The sequence below is a fragment of the Zootoca vivipara genome, chromosome 2, assembly GCF_965207765.1.
Source record: "Zootoca vivipara chromosome 2, rZooViv2.hap1.1, whole genome shotgun sequence".
Taxonomy (NCBI): Eukaryota; Metazoa; Chordata; class Lepidosauria; order Squamata; family Lacertidae; genus Zootoca; species Zootoca vivipara.
Window position 1 is genome coordinate 8,998,226 of NC_142584.1, and position 19,149 is coordinate 9,017,374.

At 48.3% G+C, this 19,149-nt stretch overlaps 1 pseudogene across 1 annotated transcript in view; it reads left to right on the forward strand.

Annotated features, from left to right (window-relative positions):
* LOC118076701 (nuclear receptor subfamily 1 group D member 1-like) overlaps positions 1-11,849 on the forward strand; it is a 31,642-nt pseudogene extending 19,793 nt beyond the window's left edge. The window contains exons 2-8 of the transcript XR_015947936.1: positions 2,504-2,794; positions 3,623-3,711; positions 4,910-5,054; positions 6,721-7,241; positions 9,044-9,229; positions 10,124-10,334; positions 11,505-11,849. The product of XR_015947936.1 is annotated as a nuclear receptor subfamily 1 group D member 1-like (transcript). The remainder of the gene's footprint in view (positions 1-2,503; positions 2,795-3,622; positions 3,712-4,909; positions 5,055-6,720; positions 7,242-9,043; positions 9,230-10,123; positions 10,335-11,504) is intronic.
* Positions 11,850-19,149: the final 7,300 nt, after the last annotated feature.

Below are 19,149 nucleotides of genomic sequence, written 5' to 3' on the forward strand. Positions count from 1 at the left end.
ACAAGCTGCCCTTGCCCTTATAAGCTTCACAATGCCTAGGAAAACATAAAAGAGAGGCAGTTTATTTTTGGCACATGTTTTTGAAGCCAGGGGTTTTTGCAGGACAGAGCCGAGTGACGATGATTGGCCCTTGCGGCAAATTAAACTCATTCTGTCACCAAAAGATAGAAGAGAGCAAAGGAGTGTGGGGATGTTTGCTCGGAAAGTATTTCTCCGTTCCTGATGTAGGTCTCATGCGGATGTGGTGTGTGAGTTCAGGCACATAAGTCAAGGAGCCTGAGGGAGTGCGGCTCCTGTAACGCTTCTGTGTGGTCCACTTTACAAAATCCTTGTGCAATGGAGCACATCTCTGCTTTTTTGTGGGGGGGGGGCGGCAGAGGAGAAAACGTTGAGTTAGCGAAGGAGGCATCAGGAAAAGGGAGAGGAGCTGAGAGCTGGTGGAACCACCGACCTTCTCCTGTGACTCTTCAGGAATGATGGGAGTTGTCATCCAGCAATGACTAAAGTGCTAGAATCCCACCTGTACTTCATAGGGATATTAGGGGGCTATTGTTGTTAAAGAGCCTTCCTTAGCCAGAACACACAAGCTTCCTGAACACACAAGCTGATCTCCCATCCCGATAATTCCTCTGACTTCAGGCTCGCAACCTGCCCTGGCTTCGAGACCTGGCAGTGCAAAGCTATTAAAAAGGGTGTTAAGGGGCATTCCCACCAAGCAATTTCCTAAATGCACTATTGGAAGGGAAGCCAATTGCCCTGAGCCGGTGGGGCCTCCGTTTTGGCATTTGCAGTGGCACCTTGTGGGGGTCCTGGCACGGCCTCTGCCTCTCAGATGGCCGCTTGGGCTTTCGTGCCTTCATATGCGTGCCATCCACTTGCCCTAGTTTTCCTGCAGCACGTGTCGCCCGGGCCACATCATTCTCTGCTCTTCCCCATGCGCTGTCCCACATGGAGGCTGCATGCGTTCAGTCGGTCACTGGCTTCACACCTTCAGGCGCAGCTGCCAGCTCAGTGCCCTGGCGGAAAGAGACACAGTTTTTTGCAGGGAGGAAGGGAGGGGCGGTGGTTTGTGGCAGTAGTGACCCCATTCGAGGCCGCTTTCCCTGACCTCTTCTGTGCGCAGGTTTTGACCGGTCAGATGGCTGGCACACATGCCGTCTGCAAGAAGACAGAGCCATGGTTTGCTGTTACCAACCAAAGAAGGGGTGGAGCAACGGTGGCTTGAAATCGCAGCCAGGTTGATGTCGGATGAATGTTAAACGCACAATTTGAAATTGGCAACAGATGTTGTCTTACTATTGCTTTCACTTCTCGCAGCCGTCGTGGATTGCAGAATAAAGTTTTCTTGGAGCTTTCAGCAGAAAGTTGCTCAGCTTGGCCTTGACCAGTGGTTCCACAAGCCATCTCATATTCTCCATCATTTCCTTCCCTCTCTTCCAGCAATGCCCTATATGGCACTAGTTCACTGTGCTTTTTTGCTTTCTTTGGCCCTCGAGAAATGAGAGCTGAGGAATTGGATCCGTTTGCTAGCTGCCTGCCGCTGCCTACAAGAGGCTGGGGTTGGAGGCAGGAACAAACTCACTTTATAGGAGTGCAGAAGACGCCTCTAGTCACCAGCCCCTCTCTGAACCCATGGTGCCCATTGCCTTGGCAAGGCTTCTAGAGTCTTCTGTGAAGACACACCCAGGGGTTTAAAGCAAACCAGGGGGGGGGTCTGCTCACCCCCACATCCATTGTTTACATCCAAGCAATGGCATCTTGTAGGTGCACAGACTCTCTGGTCCTTGCTCAGCCACTAAAAAAAGGCAGAAAACTTTGAATTAGAGAATCTGGAAAGTTTTCCGGAACATTTCCTTATGCAAATTAGGATCATTTGCATATGTAAATTTTCAGTTTGCGTTGGAGATTCTTTAAAAAATGACCTGAAGAGCGATCTAATTGAAGATACAGTAGTGATAAATTAATAATGTTGTGTTTACGAGGATCATATGAGGATTATTATTAATGTATTTTTCTTTTTTTCCTTTCGTTTTTATGTTTGATATTTTTTTTATTATTCTCTAGTTTGAATTTCATGGGTTGAAAAAAGAGTTATCTAATTTAGTCTTGTTACTTTCACTTGTCTTTAGTAAACATATTTAACAACTTGGGGGTGGTTTGTGTAAAACTATATTGGCAACTGGTACCTGTTCATTGTTACCAAGGTACTTAGGAAACAGGAAGCGTAGTTTCCCCCTCCTTCTTTTATGCTCACAACAATCCTGTGAGGTGGGTTAGGCTCAGAGAGAGCTTCATGGCCAAGTGAGGATTCGAATGCTGGTCTCCCAGGTCAACATCTGACACTCAGTTTTATATTAGGGACCTCTTCAATCAAGCGGCTTATACGACTTCTAAGCAAATAAATGTTCCAAGCATGGTTTCAACTCACACCTGCTAGGTGTCTCTCTGCAGTTCCGCAGTCCTGATCTTTCCCCTACCTCCTCCTTGTCCACCCTCCCTCCAGGTGGCGTGATCCTGTATGTGGGCTCCACAGCCGGATCCAGCCCCACCCCGGGCAGCCCCCCCAGTGGATACCTGGTGCCTTCGCCTCAACACTCACTGCCATCCTCGCTGGAGGAGCTGACCCTTACGGAGATCGGGGCCATTAAGCCTCAACGGGCCAGCTCGCCGTCCTCTCCCAAGGTAGCCTTCCAGTTCCCCGAGGGGATCCGCTACCCCAGCAAGGGCCAGTCGCCCCCAACGCAGAGCAGGGTACCCGCTGCCAAACAGAACGGAGCCACCGGCACCTTCACAAGTAAGTGGCTCTCAGTTTGTCAGCATCTTTGTTTGGGTGGCATTATTATTATTATTATTATTATTATTATTATTATTATTAGGTTTTTCAAAAAACTTTAACATATTTACTCACATCCCATTCTATGATTCTAAGATCTGCCTAGTTACTCGCAATTTTAAAACCTACCTTACTGCAAAGGCTCAAGGCTGGTGCCAGCATTTTTTTAAATTTACAGTGGTACCTCTACTTACGAATAACTCTACTTACGAATGTTTCTACTTACGAATGGAGCTCCGTCCGCCATCTTGGATGCGATTTAGATAGGATTTTTTCTACTTACGAATTTTTAGATAGGGTTGCTTCTACTTGCGATTTTTTTCTCCCAATGCATTCCTATGGGATTTGACTTACAAATTTTTTCGACTTAAAAACGTGCGTTCGGAACGCATTAAATTCGTGAGTAGAGGTACCATTGTACTTCCCTTTAATTTATTGCGTGGGAGTGCAAGCCCATTGCTGCTCCCATTTTAAAAGAGGGGAAGGAACATTTCACCTAGCTGAAACCACCTCCAGCAGGTCTGGTGTTGTGTTGGGATACAAATCTCCATTGGGCCTGCACAATCAAAACCGACCTTCCCGAACCAGCTGAATCTCCAGCCATTTTGGACTTACAACTGCCATGACTATTGGGTGCGCTGCCTCTGGCTAATAATGCGAGTTATAGCTCCCGAAATCTGAAGGATGCCAAGTTGGAGGAGGGGGGGGGGATTGGCAGGGGGCAGAGACTGAGGGTGGGGAGGAGGGCACAGGTGGAAGATTAACCACCACTCTTCTCTCCCTCAACAGAGACAGGTGGAATGGTGCTCCTCTGCAAGGTTTGCGGTGACATTGCCTCAGGCTTCCACTATGGCGTCCATGCTTGTGAGGGATGCAAGGTAAGCTGCGTCCTGCTTATTCTCCTTTTCACATGTCTAAAGTTTTCTCTTAAGTGATAAGGACTGGAAATGGTTGGTTTTTTAAAAAAACAACAACAAGCTGAGATCCTTCAAACACTGAATTTGGCACCTTTTATCAAATCTTCTGCTTGTGCATTGGAATGTGGATCACACGCAACTCTTGCATGGGCTTTTCATAGATCTCAGGACTATGTTTTCCAAACCAGCTGTGAGCTCTGCATTAACTGGTTTACTTTTAAAGTGCCTTGCAGAAGCGATTAGTCTTGACTCTCTCCTGCCCTTCTCCCTGTTTGCATTGAAAGCAGGCGTGCTATATACTGCAATATGCCCCCTAGCCAAGTAGGCGTTGGAAGGCGATGCTCAGACATGGTTAGGAGAGACAAAACGGATGCTCTGCTTATGACCAGGGGCATTGCTAGGTGCTTGTGCGGTAAAGGCCTTATGGCACAAGGCTGCATAATATTTGCACATTCTAATTTGCACATATAGATGCCTCTGGGAAATTAAGATTGCAAGTTGCTGGGAGTCTCACTAGCACGGTATGAGTGTGTGTGTGTGTGTGTGTGTGTGTGTGTGTGTGTGTGAAAAGAGGGGCAGGGAAGGGTTGAGAGACCCAGACCCTGCTGCAAAACACACACACACACACACACCCAAAGACCCCCACATACTGTGGCTCAGGCCATCTGGGGCGGCCCCCTAACAACATTCCTGCAGCAGCTTATCAAACCAATTGGAGACCACTTTGTTTGCTGTCCATCCAAGCTGGCCCCCTGGGATTTGGGGGAGAGTTAACTTGCGCTAGGTTTCCTATAGCTCATTGCAACCCCCTTCAGCCAACTTTCAAGAAGAGGCTAGCAGTGTTTTCAGCTTTAAATACAACTCTGAAAACAGAGCAGATACATCCGGAATTTCCCAGACATAGCCAGGATTCATCTATCAAAAATGGCACCCCGGTGCAATTTTTGAAAATGGGTCAAAATGTCCGGGAAAACCCGTATCAGAAGTGTTGAATTTTTTGAGAATTTCCTGGAAAATAGCTAAGAAGCATCATTTAGGGGAGAGATTATCACTTTTGGAAATATGGCAACCCTAAGTGCAGACCATGGGGTCAGCGTGTGTCGTGTGTTTGTGTTAGTTCCTCTTTGTTAACCTGGTCGCTGTTTCCTTCGTCCGCTAGGGGTTCTTTCGCAGGAGCATCCAGCAGAACATCAACTACAAGATGTGTGTGAAGAACGAAAACTGCATGATCATGAGGATGAACCGCAACCGCTGCCAGCATTGCCGCTTCAAGAAGTGCCTGGCTGTGGGCATGTCAAGAGATGGTAAGCATCTAGGCAGGGTCAGAACAGCCACCAGAGCAGGAGACTCTTATTCTCAGGGCTGTGGGTTTGAGCCCCACGTTGGGCAAAAAATTCCTGCATTGCAAGGGGTTGGACTAATTCAGGCATGTCTCCAACAGGTAGATCGTGATCTACCGGTAGATCACTGGACGTCTGTGGTAGATCACTGGTAGATCACTGGCTCCCCCAAAGAAGCTCAACAACTTTGGCTCTTCTAAAAAAAGCTCAAATTTTGCCCTGCATCCCCCCAAAACAGGGCTTTCCTCCTCCCCGAAAAAAGCTCAACAACTTTGACCTGAACCCCCAAAAAGGGGGTAGATTTTTGCCAGTTTTTAACTCTGTAAGTAGATCACAGTCTCTTGGGAGTTGGCCACCCCTGATGACCCTTGTGGTCCCTTCCAGCTCTGCAATTCTATGATTCCATGTTTCAGGGCAGCTGTTATGAATTACTTTCAGTGACAATCCAGAGCTTTGGATATACATCAATAACAAGCCCTGTGGTTTTCTTGCAAGTGCGTTAGAATTAATTGAGCAACACCAAACTGTATTGAAGTGTCCTGTGTTTCATCTAAGAGATAGTAGGCAGAGTGTTTGTTTACATTATTGTAAAACACTCTCCCATTAGGAAATGCAGACTTGGGGGCATCCTCCCTAAAATGGCTGGGGAGTGGGGCATGAGAAAAGGGTGCTAGACCCTGGTATGCTTTCTCATTAATGTGTCCCACGATACCAAGCCCAAGCCAGCCCTTAAAGCCCAAGCAACGGCTGGCTGTTTCCGCTGCTCCTTTACTCTTTCTTACAAGGGCACTGTGTCAGCAAATCCTTTGGTTGATAAATAGAGCCCTGGGCTGATTTATGCTTCCAGGCTAGGATTTCCAGGGCAACTGAGAAAGTTGTGGGAGGAGCCCCTCATGCCCGGAAAGCAGACAGCATCCTTTGATTAATGGTCACGACAGCTCTCTTGGGTACATGATAGATGTACCCAGAACCTTGAGGAGCTGGTGACTAATTTTGGCTTCCAAGTGATGCTGTGGATTTTGGAACAGGGTTGGATCTGGTCCCCCTCCGCTTTGTCTGCAGAAAGGTTAATGCCAAAATCGGCAGTCACCACCACCCCACAAGTTGCAGAAATTGTGCATGTGGGTCAGTGCATCTAGCTGTTAACCAGAAGGTTGGTGGTTCGAGCACACCCACCCAGGGGCGGTTGTGGGCAGGATTCCTGCATTGCAGAGGTTTGGACTATAAGACCCTCAGGGCCCCTTCCAACTCCACAATTCTATGATTCTATGTGAGATAGCGTACCTGATTAGGCCTGTACCTATTTCAGTGGCGTTTGAGGTGATTCCGAAGGGCTGTACCTCCCCACCCCCCCACCCCAGTGCTGCCAGGTTCAAAGCCAGAACAGGGAGAATTTTGGTGGGTGCAGTTTCTCCCACATTAGCATAGGGACAAAGAGAAAAGCTTCTCATGCCGAAATCTTCCATCACTACAGATTATCCTCAACCTGCTGTTTATTTTTCTGAGGCTTCCGGAGGGCGGCATGCTGCCCCCTACAGCCGTCCTCGTGACTTGCCCAAGAAGGGCCTGTTTCATGCCATCCTTTTCCCTCGCTAACATTCTCCTGCCATTTCTCTCCCCCCCCCCACAGCTGTGCGCTTTGGGCGCATTCCTAAACGGGAGAAGCAGCGCTTGCTGGATGAGATGCAGAGCTACATGAACAGCCTGAACGAGGCCCCCATGGACGTTGGCATGAGCCCCGAGGCGGACGCCGCCCCACCCAGCCCCAACGCCCAGGAAGAGGAGGCCATCAGTGCCATCTCGAGAGCTTACCACGACATCTTCGTGAGTGGCCAGGACCGCCTGGGCAAGCGGGGAGGGTCCCCCGGGAGCGAGGCCTGCCCTTTGACCAACTACAACGATCAGCAGCTGAAGAACTCCTACAGCTACGGGCAATACGAGTCGGCCACTCTGCGCGTGTCCAGCTACAGCCCCCAGGAGCCTCCTGGCTTCGTGGACAACGGCTCCCGGTGCTTTGGCAACGAGATCTTCAAGGCTCAGCAGGGCGGCTATCTGCACAATGCCGGATGCTACCCAGCTTTTGAGTACGGCTACCCTGAAGCAAACACTCAGAGGAGCTGCCCCTGGCGGGGTACTACCAGTCGAGGCATCGTAAGTACTAGAATGAAATATTATACTGGGTAAAACACTGCCATCAGATGTGTGGCAATGTAGGCATCTCTGGAGATAGGTTATGGAAGATGGGTAGGGACCATGCTTGCCAGCAATGGAGCCTCCTTGCAGAGGGGTACGATACCTTCAAATCTTTGGGGCAGACAACAGGGGATGGTTATCTTCTCTGCATCTGAACTTTTCATTGCTCCCCAACGTTGGCCAGCTTCAGGGAAAGAGGGAATCATAATGATGCAGAGGGTCGGTGCATCTAGCTGTTGTTCACCAGAATGTTGGTGGTTCAAACCCACTCAGGAATGGCATGTGGGCAGGATCCCTGCATTTCAGGGAGTTGGGCTAGCTGACCCTCTGGGTCCCTTCCAACTCTACGGTTCTGCGATTCAACACTTCCTAGCGGGCTTGAGCCTCAGCACGGCTCAGTTTGGAAATCAGGCACTGGGCCGAGCTGCGGTGGAAGACTGCCTGCAGATTGCAAAGCTGGACTTGTTGGCTGCTGCAGGATCTACAGTAGGACACTGGCTTCCAGCAGGGAAACTCTTCGAGCTCCCTCTGTTGGAAACAATGACTACTGCACCGCAAATGGAGCCATTTTCAAGAGCCCTCAGGACTAGTAATAAATACTATACAGCATCTTATGTTACATTTTGGGATTAAATAAAGGCAACCTTCCCTTTAGAAATGATCTGCTTGAATCAGGGCAATAGCATTCCAAGGTCTGGCCACATGTACCCATCACATACGAGATCTGCGTGGCTCGGCCACCTCCTCTGTTTGCCTTGAGCTGGAAATGCGGCTCCGGGCCACATGACCCGGAAAAACTGCGAACAAATGTCTGCTCCCTCGGCCAGTAAAGCGAGATGAGAGCTGCAACCCCAGAGTCGTTCACGATTGGACTTAACTGCCAGAGGTCCTTTACCTTTACCTTTTTAAACAAATACAGATGGCCATTAAACACTTACCCAGAAGCACATCCAATGGTCTTTGTTTTATCCATTGTCTCTAGACATACACTTTCACATTCCAACATATTACTTAATGTAACCCTTCCACTGAGAATATTGAGCGGTTGGTATAAGGTCTTGATTTTAGTCATTAACATAGTTAAAGATAGGGGGCCACGTTTCTTGGAAGGTGTCTCTATTTGTTAAGCCTTTAATTGCCCTCCTGTGTCTGGTGAGGACATTGTTATATGCCATATATTATTTTGCCCTATGTTCAGGGGTATTTCAGTCTGAATAATAAATACATTTTAATTGACTAGAGGTTACTACTAAAATCCGTGCAACGGGGCAAGCTCCCATTGCCCTGTCCCTGCTCCTGCCAACCTAGCAGTTCAAAAGCACGCCAGTGGAAGTAGATAAATAGGTACCACTGCAGCGGGAAGGTAAACGGCATTTCTGTGTGCTGCGGCTTCCGTCACGATGTTCTGTCGCGCCAGAAGTGGTTTAGTCATGCTGGCCACATGACCCGGAAAGCTGTCTGCGGACAAACGCCGGTTCCCTCAGTCTGAAAAGCGAGATGAGCGCCGCAACCCCATAGTCGCCTTTGACTGGACTTAACCATCCAGGGGTCCTTTACCTTTTACTTTGATTACACGAACCACCCTTTGCAGAGATTAAAATACATTTAAATGTCACACATTAAAAACTCCCCTAAACAGATGCATCTTTTGAAAGTAAATAAATGGTATTTGTCGCTTGCTGAAGCAATGTATTTGAAAGGGGTGCTTCTGGCTAGATTGAGCTAGATTGATTCTTTTCTGACATCCTTCTTCTATGCAGGCCTGCCCTCTGAACGCCACCCCCTATTGCAGCAACGGCAAGAGTAGCCAGCAAGTGTGGGAGGACTTTTCGCAGTGCTTCACGCCAGCCGTCAAGGAGGTGGTGGAGTTTGCCAAGAGCATTCCTGGGTTCCAGTCCCTCTGCCAGCAAGACCAAGTCATGCTGCTGAAAGCAGGCACCTTCCAGGTAAGAACAGAAGCAGAAGCAGGCAGGACCTGCATGCAACAGCACTTCTCCCCATTTGTGATTCTCAGCAACTAGTATTCAGGGACAGCCTACCTGCAACAGAGGAGGTAGAATCATAGAGCTGGGACCATGAGGGCCATCTAGTCCAACCCCCAGCATTGCAGGAATCTCTTGCCCAACATGGGACTCGAACCCATGACCCTGAAATTAATAGTTTCGTGCTCTGCCAAGTGAGCTGTAGAATCTACTCATTGTGGCTAGCAGCCAGTGATAGCTATAGGTAATTCTTCTTTTGCCCTGGGCCTCTCATGGATACTCTCCTTGGGCGAAAAATAGCTTGCACCAGAGGCAGTCATTGTGGTGCTCTTCAGATGTTTTTTTGACTCCATCTCCCATCATCTTGGCCATGCTGGCTGTGTCACAATATTGTTGCATTTTGGGAGGGCCCTGTCATTGCTTAGCTATTGGCTCTCACGCAGGGGAACCCGAAAGGCCTGCCTCTTGTGCCTTCAAACAGCCGCGCAGCAGGCCAGATTTTAACAAATTTAGTTCCTCCCACTGCTCCAAAAACAGAAAAAGGTCAGACCTGCCTCCCTGTGCTATGCACAGGAGCACTTTTAGGGTGCTTGGCACAAGTCAATCTCAAACCTCAAATGCAAAACTCAGTGCAGCCTGTGATAGAGATGGCCAGAGACACCGTTCATGCTTTCAGGGCTATGTCCTCCTTTTCAAAATACCCTGATAGCTTCCCAGCATCTCCTTCCACCTGGTAATAGGACATGGTAATAGGCATAACAGCTCAGGAAGCTCACCTTTCTTCATTCCTAGGATGTTGGTCAAAGTGGCACCCCATTTGCTTAGACCTCAACCTTCCCCTCTTCTTTCCCTTCCCAGGTGCTGATGGTTCGCTTCTCCTCCCTGTTCAGCCCCAAGGAGAAGGTGGTGACCTTCCTGAGTGGGGAGACATACTCGCTCTGCAGCCTACGCACCATGGGCATGGGCTCCCTGCTGGATGCCATGTTTGAGTTCAGCGAGAAGCTCAGTTCCCTGGACCTGGACGCACAGGAAATGGCGCTCTTCATGGCCGTAGTCCTGGTCTCAGCAGGTGAGTTAAGGGGTCATAACTGGCTTTGTTGGGTAGGAGGAGCATTCTGCGACTTGCATTAAAGGCTTTCCCTGTCCTTGTGGTCCTGTGCTGGGAGAATCCCAAATGATTCCTTCTCGCCTCGGAGCAATTAAAGGCACCCAGGGTGGAATCTGGGAGCGCTCACTGGCAAGGAGGCATTGTGCTGATCGCAAGGCCCAGCCCTGCAAACAGAGGTTAGAGCTAGAAAACTGCAGTATTTACAGAGGGATCATAATCTTTTATAGCCAACACTGGTTACCCTATTGATTAGTCGTTGTTTTTTTAAAAGATTTGTTTTCATTTTATCTGTCTTGATAGTTTCACACAGACACACACACACACACACGGAGTAACAGTAAAATACCTTGAGATAATATATCTCCTGCCCATCTGGCTGGGTTGCCCCAGCCACTCTGGGCAGCTTCCAATACATATAAAAATATGATAATACATCAAACATTAAAAAAATCCTGATAATAGGGCTGGCTTCAGGTGTTGTTGTTTTTTAAGCAAATTTGATTTACATTTCTACCCTGTTTCTCATATTTTAAGACATACCCATAAAATAAGCCATAGCAGGATTTTAAGCATTCAAGGAATATAAGCCATACCCCGAAAATAAGACATAGTGATAGGCGCAGCAGCAATGCCGGCCGCAGCAGGAGGAGGAGCGAAAAAATAAGACGTCCCTTGAAAATAAGCCATAGTGTGTTTTTTTGAGGAAAAAATAAATATAAGACATGTCTTATAATATGAGAAACACGGTAGCTTTTATGGGGCAAATTGGTATGAGAAACACCTGGCAACAAAATTTCAGGAGTTCAAAGCAGTTGCTGAATGATATTTCCAATAGTCAGCAATTAAGCTTCCCTGCCTTTATTTGTGTTTGTGCGTGTGTGTATTCAAGCATAAATTATTGCTGCAGAATTTGGGTCATTTCAGAACAGGATTTTTTATTTTTTTAAATGTTGAATTGCCATCTGCATCATAATGTCAGGGTGTCTCTAACAAGTGAGCTTGATGCTGACGAGTAAACATTGCAACTATTTTAACTTTACCATTCTTTCCCCAGGGAAATGAAAAACCCCTCTATTCTCCACGTGTCTTTCCTGTTTCTGTCAACTCAATACCTTTGCTTTGGTTTTTCAGATCGTTCTGGCATCTCTGACGTGGACGCAGTCGAAATCCTCCAGGAGACTTTAATCCGGGCCTTGCGGACTCTCGTGACTAAGAAGCACCCGGATGACTCCACGCTTTTCCCAAGCTGCTCCTCCGCCTGCCTGACCTGAGGACCCTCAACAACCAGCATTCAGAGAAACTCCTTGCCTTCCGGATCAACCCGTAAGCCTGCTGGACTGGACGGCTTCTGAAACCCTGCAAGCTTTGAGGAAGAAGAACCAAGAATCAACCATCAAGCAAACTTAATGCATCGGACTAAATTTTGCTCCGTGGGGAGAGAAGATGGTGACGGTGAAAGGAGAGGAGCATAAGGGATCCGGCAAGGGAGGGGTGCCCATAGCCCATCGCAGCTGGGATCTACTAAAGCGGATCCCTCCCTGGCGAGGAGACCAGACACAGGAGGAAGGGTTTGTTTCCCAGATAGTGCTCTCCGTGGCGCTGTGCAGATTGAAGATCATTTATTTTGCTAGAGGAGACCAGGCAATCGAGCTGGACACGCGTTGTACCGTGTTGTTTTTCAAATGTGTGCTGATATATATATATATTTATATATATATATGTATACACACACACACACACAGTACATGCATATATATCTTACTTTCCATGTGATATTGTGTTGAAGTTCTGTATATAAAAACACTGGGCTTATTGTATGTAATTCTAATAACTCTTGGTAGCGCTTCGTGGGGTGGGTGGGGGAGAGGAGGAAAAAAAGGACAACCTGATAAGACGAACATCACAACTTTAGCTCCTTTCCTTTTATCTGCATGCTACCGCAGCCCCAGGACTCAAGCTCCCCCGCACTTCTTTTTTGGAATTCCTTTCTTTGGGATGGGGAGTTTGCTCTGTTTCGTTGCTGCTCTTTCCCGAAGAAGGGATCGCACACACAGAGCTAATTGCTATACATACTGTGTTTTAAGACGTTCAGTTCATGCTACAGATTTTACTGGGTAGGTGTTATGTTCAGCTGTGTAAAGTAGAACTGCTCAAGTTGGGCCCCTTTTCCACCTCCTTCCCTGCAACTGAGCAAGTCCTCTTTCACGCCTGAGACAAGTGTCGATAAGTCAATATAATATATATTTTGTAAACGTTGCAAGCAAAAACACAAAAGGGGCTTCCACTAGTGCACAGGTCAGGCTTGCTCTCAACTCTCCAAGGTGGCCATAGCATGCTAGGAAGGCCGTCGGCCCCATGGTGTGGGAAGAGGACCGCTGCGAAGGGGCTAAGGCTGCAATCCTTAACCTTGGTTACCTGGGAGTAAGCCCCGTTGACTTTTTGGAGGGCTAAATTCTGAGCAGACATGGTTTGGGGGAGGGCAGGCTCTCAGAAGGCCAAATGGAAGAAGCAGGAGTGCAGCTGGGTGTTTCAAGAGGGGTGATGAAGAAAGTTGGGGTTCACCATGGGAAACGGGAAGCTGCCTTACGCTGAATCAGACCCATTGATGCATCTAGTTCAGTATTGTTTAGAGTGACTGCCAGCAGCTCTCCAGGGTTTCCAGCAGAAGTCTTTCCTTGTCCTACCTGGAGAGGCTAGGGGTGGCACCTGGGATTTTTTACATGCAGTGCAAGTGCTCCCTGTACCTCTGAGCTACATCCCTCCCCCTTGTACCACCAGGGCTCCTTCCATGCTAAGTAAGGTTTTAGGCAGGCATCCCCAAACTTCGGCCCTCCAGATGTTTTGGACTACAGTCCCCATCATCCGCGATCACTGGTCCTGTTAGCTAGGGATCATGGGAGTTGTAGGCCAAAACATCTGGAGGGCCGCAGTTTGGGGATGCCTGGTTTTAGGGAAACAAGCAGAGGTTAGCTGAGCCCTTAGGTAGAAAGGGCTAAGCAAAGCAAACACTCTGAATACCATTCCACCCAACCGTACCAGTTTCTTCCAGGCAATGGTGCTGTCTTTTTTCCAGAAGAGCGAAGCTGTATGAGTACTCTCTCCCAGAATTCCAGAACCTGGCTTTCCATTTGAACTTGTAGATCTTGCTCACTTTCCAGGATATGGGGCACTGAGCCCCAGAGTCTTGGCTATCTTCCAAAGCTGCCTTTGTTATATTTAATCCCCAGTCTCTATTCCAGATGTGCGAATATAACCCTAGACTGCTGGCTAAATCGCTCTTTCCTAACAACCAGTTAGTTGGTTTGTTCCCCCTCCCCCCGGGGGGGGGGGGAGGAGGAGGCAGGGAACAGAATGGAACCTAGAATTAGCTTGGTTCCAACATTTCCCTCCTTTTGCTATACTTAAGGCTGTGTGTACTCTACACTTTACACACACACACACCAGATTTTGAGCCAAGAAATGCTTAAATTTGTGACCTGGGTAAATTATGCAAATTAAATATCACATTTGTTTATTCTTGTACAGTTTGTGCTGCTTCCACCAGATGGGAAATGTGTGGGTTTCCTCCCCTTTTTCTGGTGATGGGGGCACAGGGTGCTTTACCTACTGACCCCTGCAAGTTCTACTTGGTTTCTGATACCCAAGCTACACATGATGCTGGCAGGCCCGTGTCTGAAGTATAGGTGTCTATGCATGGTTTAGCACACCAAAGGGGCGCACATGGGTGGCTGGGGGTGGTGATGTTCTGAACCCTACCTTTGTCCCTGCTCTTTTCTCCCTAGTTCCCTACCACCACCACCACCACCACCTCACCCCACCCAGGCTCAACACCAGCTAAAAGTGCCTGGGGAAAGGAGCTTTGAAGGAGAGAAAGATGGCCGGTGTTGGGGACAGTTCATTGTGCCCCTTTGGAGCTTTTAAGCTACACCCCACCCCAATCATTCTCTGGTTTACATGTGCTTTCTGCCATTGTCATGTGTAGTTTAGGTCTCGGACCTCACCTTGCAAAGTCCAGTGTTTTCAAAATTATTCTTTGGTTGTTAGGGCAAGAAGATTATTTTTGTTGTTAAAAAGAGGTTCTAGGTAAAGGTAAAGGGACCCCTGACCATTAGGTCCAGTCGTGACCGACTCTGGGGTTGCGCGCTCATCTCGCATTATTGGCCGAGGGAGCCGGCATATAGCTTCCAGGTCATGTGGCCAGCATGACAAAGCCGCTTCTGGCAAACCAGAGCAGCACATGGAAACGCCGTTTACCTTCCCGCTGTAGCGGTTCCTATTTATCTACTTGCATTTTGATGTGCTTTCGAACTGCTAGGTTGGCAGGAGCTGGGACCAAGCAACGGGAGCTCACAGGGATTCGAACCGCCGACCTTCTGATCAGCAAGCCCTAGGCTCAGTGGATGCTAAATTCCATGCTTGGAAGTGCAGGCACATGGATTACACACAGCCTTGATTTTATGTAGATCCAGAGACCCCAGGAATTGTTTTCTTCAACTGTTGTATGTGAGACTTTATAGATTTAAAAGGAGCCAAACCTTGAGGTTGGTTGGGATTTTTTTTTTCCTGAGGGGGAACTTCTAAGGGAGGTGACCAAAAAGGGATCTTGGGCTCCCAATTCTCTCCTGTAGGACCACCCTCCTGCTCCCACTCCACCCTGCCACCCTATTCTCTGCATTGAAACATATCAGGTCTTTTTCCATCCCATTGACAGGAGCTCTCATGGCATGTTTCAGTCACCCTCCTGTGTGCATGATGTGGGGGATATTCTGTGTTCTTCGCAGGGTGGGAGGGACACTGTTGTTGCTGCTGCTGCTGTTGTTCAACACTGCTTTTAAAATGAAAAAAAACCAAACATTGCACTTTTCTTAGAAATCTAGAGGAAAAAATGTATGTTATAACAAAGAATTCCCTCCCTAAACCGGAGTATATTTGCTGCAAAGGGAAAATAGAGAGAGGGTTTTATTTACTGCTGCTGGTGCTGCTGTTGCTGCTGCTGTTTGGAGTCTACAAGACTCGCAAAAGATACCGACAAGAAAGAGAGAGAGTTTATTTTTTGTCTAATATTGAAGTGCAATAAATACATTGAAATATAAATAAAATAAAGACTTGCTTAACAGTGAAACAAGTGCCTTTCATTTTTTGTGTGGAAGGTGATGCATATATACCTTTTGGGTTTGTTTGGTTCTACATACTGAGTCTCCTTTCTTCCCAGCTGTAATTGCTAGTCTTCACCACTAGATGTCCGTGTAGACCAAAGTTGGCCCTTTTCTCCCCAAATACTCAAAACCAGGGCCTACTGACAGGCCTTCAGTGCATGGTAACCATGGGAACAGCCAGCACATGCCAATTCTCAGCAAGTTACGTGTTTCTGCCACTGCATGCAAGACCCAGCTTTTGGCATGCAACCCCTGCAAATGCCAGGAAAATTAAATTTGTGTTGGGGAGGTGTTTTTTTTAAAAAAAAAATTAAATAAAAAAAGCTGAAGCCTTGTGAGTGGCAACAAGTGCCCGAGACTGGCCTGGCGGGATCAGGCCCAACGTCCTTAACCAGCATTCTGTTTCTCACAGGGACCAACGGGGGAAATATACAGGAGCTAGTGGCCAGCCCACCCATGAGGGAATAGCCTCAGGCGGCAGGGTCCATAGGGGTGGCAAATTCAGCCTCCAACGGATGCATCGCCTGCCGCTGTGGAGGCAGCGATGGCTGTGGCCCGCTCCTTGGTGGCTGGATCTGCCTCCTCAGCAATGACCCCTAATGCCGTTTCTACTGCAGGCTCTGGGTGAATAGGAGGCATTGTGGTCCCTTCCCAATTTAGATCTCCGCTACCCGCTTGTTCCTAATGTAGATCTTCCCTCATCCCTTTTTTCCTGATGGGGGGCCTCCATTTTGTGGTTCGCCTCAGGTGCCAACATCTCCTGAGCCGGCCTGGACAGGAACTTTTAAACATCTTCCTTGCAGCTGGCCTACTTTGCAGGAGCTGCTCGGTCTTCTGCAACAGAGGAGGGCATAACCAGATTAAGATGGCCGCTTCAGGTGGAGGGTGCTTGCCCCATAAGCTAGCCTGCTGCACCCTGTCACCTCTGTTTGAAGTGACATTCAACTGCAGTCCTGTTGGCTTCTGCACATGGAATTGGGGTGGCTAAGGGCCCCATCTTGTCCTTTTCCTCAGAGGCAGCTGGTCTTGAATTAAAAGATTCAGAAAAACCCTGATTAATTGGGAGCGCATTTTTAATCTACCTTGTTGATTAAGCCAAGGGTGGGCAAGTTTAGGCCTGATTTCATGTGGGTGGCAACAAGGGGGGGAAATGGGATAAGGGCTGGAAGATGGAGAAAGGCCGCTGTTGGTTCTGGTCCCATCCCATCCACCCCCAGAACGTGGCCCTTGACTGCAAAACAACATTCACCATCCCTACATTAAGCTCAAAAGAACAGACTTCTTGCGTTAAGGAAAGTGATAGGAAAGTGTGGGGTGACACTCGCTTTGACACAGTGCTATCTAACCTCCCTGCAAAGCAGAACAGAATGAGCGCCCCTTTAAATAGCCAACATTGTCTTGTCTCACGGCAAAATAAGCCGGGATGAATATCAATAAACACGTTCTCTGGAAGCGCCTTTATTTCCAAGCAGATACGTACATGTTTCCATCGGGAACTAGTGTTACCCCATAATTTCCCAGGCCAGTCTTCCCCAAAATGGCGGCCTCCAGATGTTTCGGACTACAACTCCCATCGCCCCCGACTCTTGGCTGGCCTGTGGTGATGGGATTTGTAGACAAAAGTATGTGGAAGGCACCAGGTTTCCATCGGGAACTAGTGTTACTCCATAATTTCCCAGGCCGGTCGTCCCCAAAATGGCGGCCTCCAGATGTTTCGGACTACAACTCCCATCGCCCCCGACTCTTGGCTGGCCCGTGGTGATGGGATTTGTAGTCCTAAGTATGTGGAAGGCACCAGGTTGAGGCAGGCTGACGCAGGCACACTTGGCAAAGGGAGAGGTCCTTGAAAGACCTCGACAGAGGTCCTTTCCCTGTTATCTTCTTCTGTGCATGCCACCAAAAGCTACGACGCGGGCAGTCTCCCCTTTCTACCTCCCTGCACTTCAGAATAGGGTGCCCATTTCTCCACACGGGCCTCATTGTACCCCACCGCCAGTGCATAATCTGGCAAGATGCAAGGGTGTATGTTTGTGCCTCCTCCTCGCTGAGGAGCTGAGGTCCCTTTCCCTCAATAGCCCCGTTGTTCCTGGGCCGCCTGGCTTGGCCCTGCAGCCCCCAGAATCACCTCAGCTTGCGGTAGTAACCAGCCGTCTACTTTGTTTGACTTGAGAGCCGGCCAAGAGGCCTGGACAAGGCAAGAATTGTGGAGGGCTGTGGAGTGCAGAGGAGAGAGAGAGGGAGACTGGTCCCCTGCATCTCTGGGAGTCTGCTGGCAGGGATTACCTTCTCCCTCTCGACCCCCAGAATCTAGGACCTTGACCACCAGCTCAGGGGCAGATGTAGAGGAGGATGAGCAACAAGGTGATGCTACTTGTGCAGGGGATTTTAGCTAGGAGAAGGGAGAAGGGATGCCCGATTTGAAATCTCCACGCTGCCATGAAGCTGACCTAGTGATCTTGAGGTAGTCACAATCTCTCAGCCCCAAACCTACCTCAAGGTTGGTTGTGAGGAGAAAAACGGTGGGGGTATGGGTGGAGAACCAACCCCAATATTCAGCTCCTTAGAAGAAAGGCAGGGAAAAATACCTAGTGCTATTTTTCTAGAAAAAAAAGAGGTGCCAGAACTCACTATGAACACCTCCTTAGATTGGCAATGGCGCCCACCTGAGGTGTGCCAAAACTGAGTTCCAGCAAGTTCCAGCTGAAGAAAAGCCCTGCATATACTTGTAATAAGTAAGTCAAGAGCCTATGAACTATTGTCCTTTCTGTGATTTCAGATGGTTCTGTTTTATCTGTTTACAGGTAGGTAGCCGTGTTGGTCTGGGTCGAAGTAAAATAAAAAAATTCCTTCAGTAGCATCTTAAAGACCAACTAAGTTTTTATTTTGGTATGAGCTTTCATGTGCATGTATCTGAAGAAGTGTGCATGCACACAAAAGCTCATACCAAAATAAAAACTTAGTTGGTCTTTAAGGTGCTACTGAAGGAATTTTTCTGTTTTATCTGTGTAAGAGCTGCCTTGAGTCCTGGACTGGGAAAAAGGCGGAATATAAATAAATAAATAAATAAATAAATAAATAAATAAATATGCTTTTCTGAGCCATGGCAAGCAGAATCATAGAGACCCAAAGGCCCAGTTTCATAGCAAACACACAAACACACATGGGGCACAAAGCAGCACTCTATAGCCACATAGCTCAGAGTTGTGTAACTGTCTTTCATTTCCACTTAAAATGGGTCAGGAATCTGTGGCTCGCCAGAAGGTCTTGGACTAAAACTCCCCCCCCCCAAAAAAACCCCAGCAATGGTCAGAGGCAGCAGGAGTTGCAGCCCAACTACATCTGGGGTGGTGGTGGGGATTGCACAGGTTCCCTAAACCTGATTTAGAGGCAAGATACCTATTCCCTAATTCTCACTTCTCTTAAATACATTCTCTCTTGTTCCTTTCATATTGCACAGGCCCTCTGTGCCCTCCAAATCCAACACCTCAACTAAAGTTCTGAAAAGCAATGAGCTCCCCACTGCTATAAGATTCCCCAGGCCCCAACTGCGCACGCGCACGCGCACACACACACACACCCAGCCTACCGTAGCCTTCTCCTTGGCTGGCAGCCTGATATAA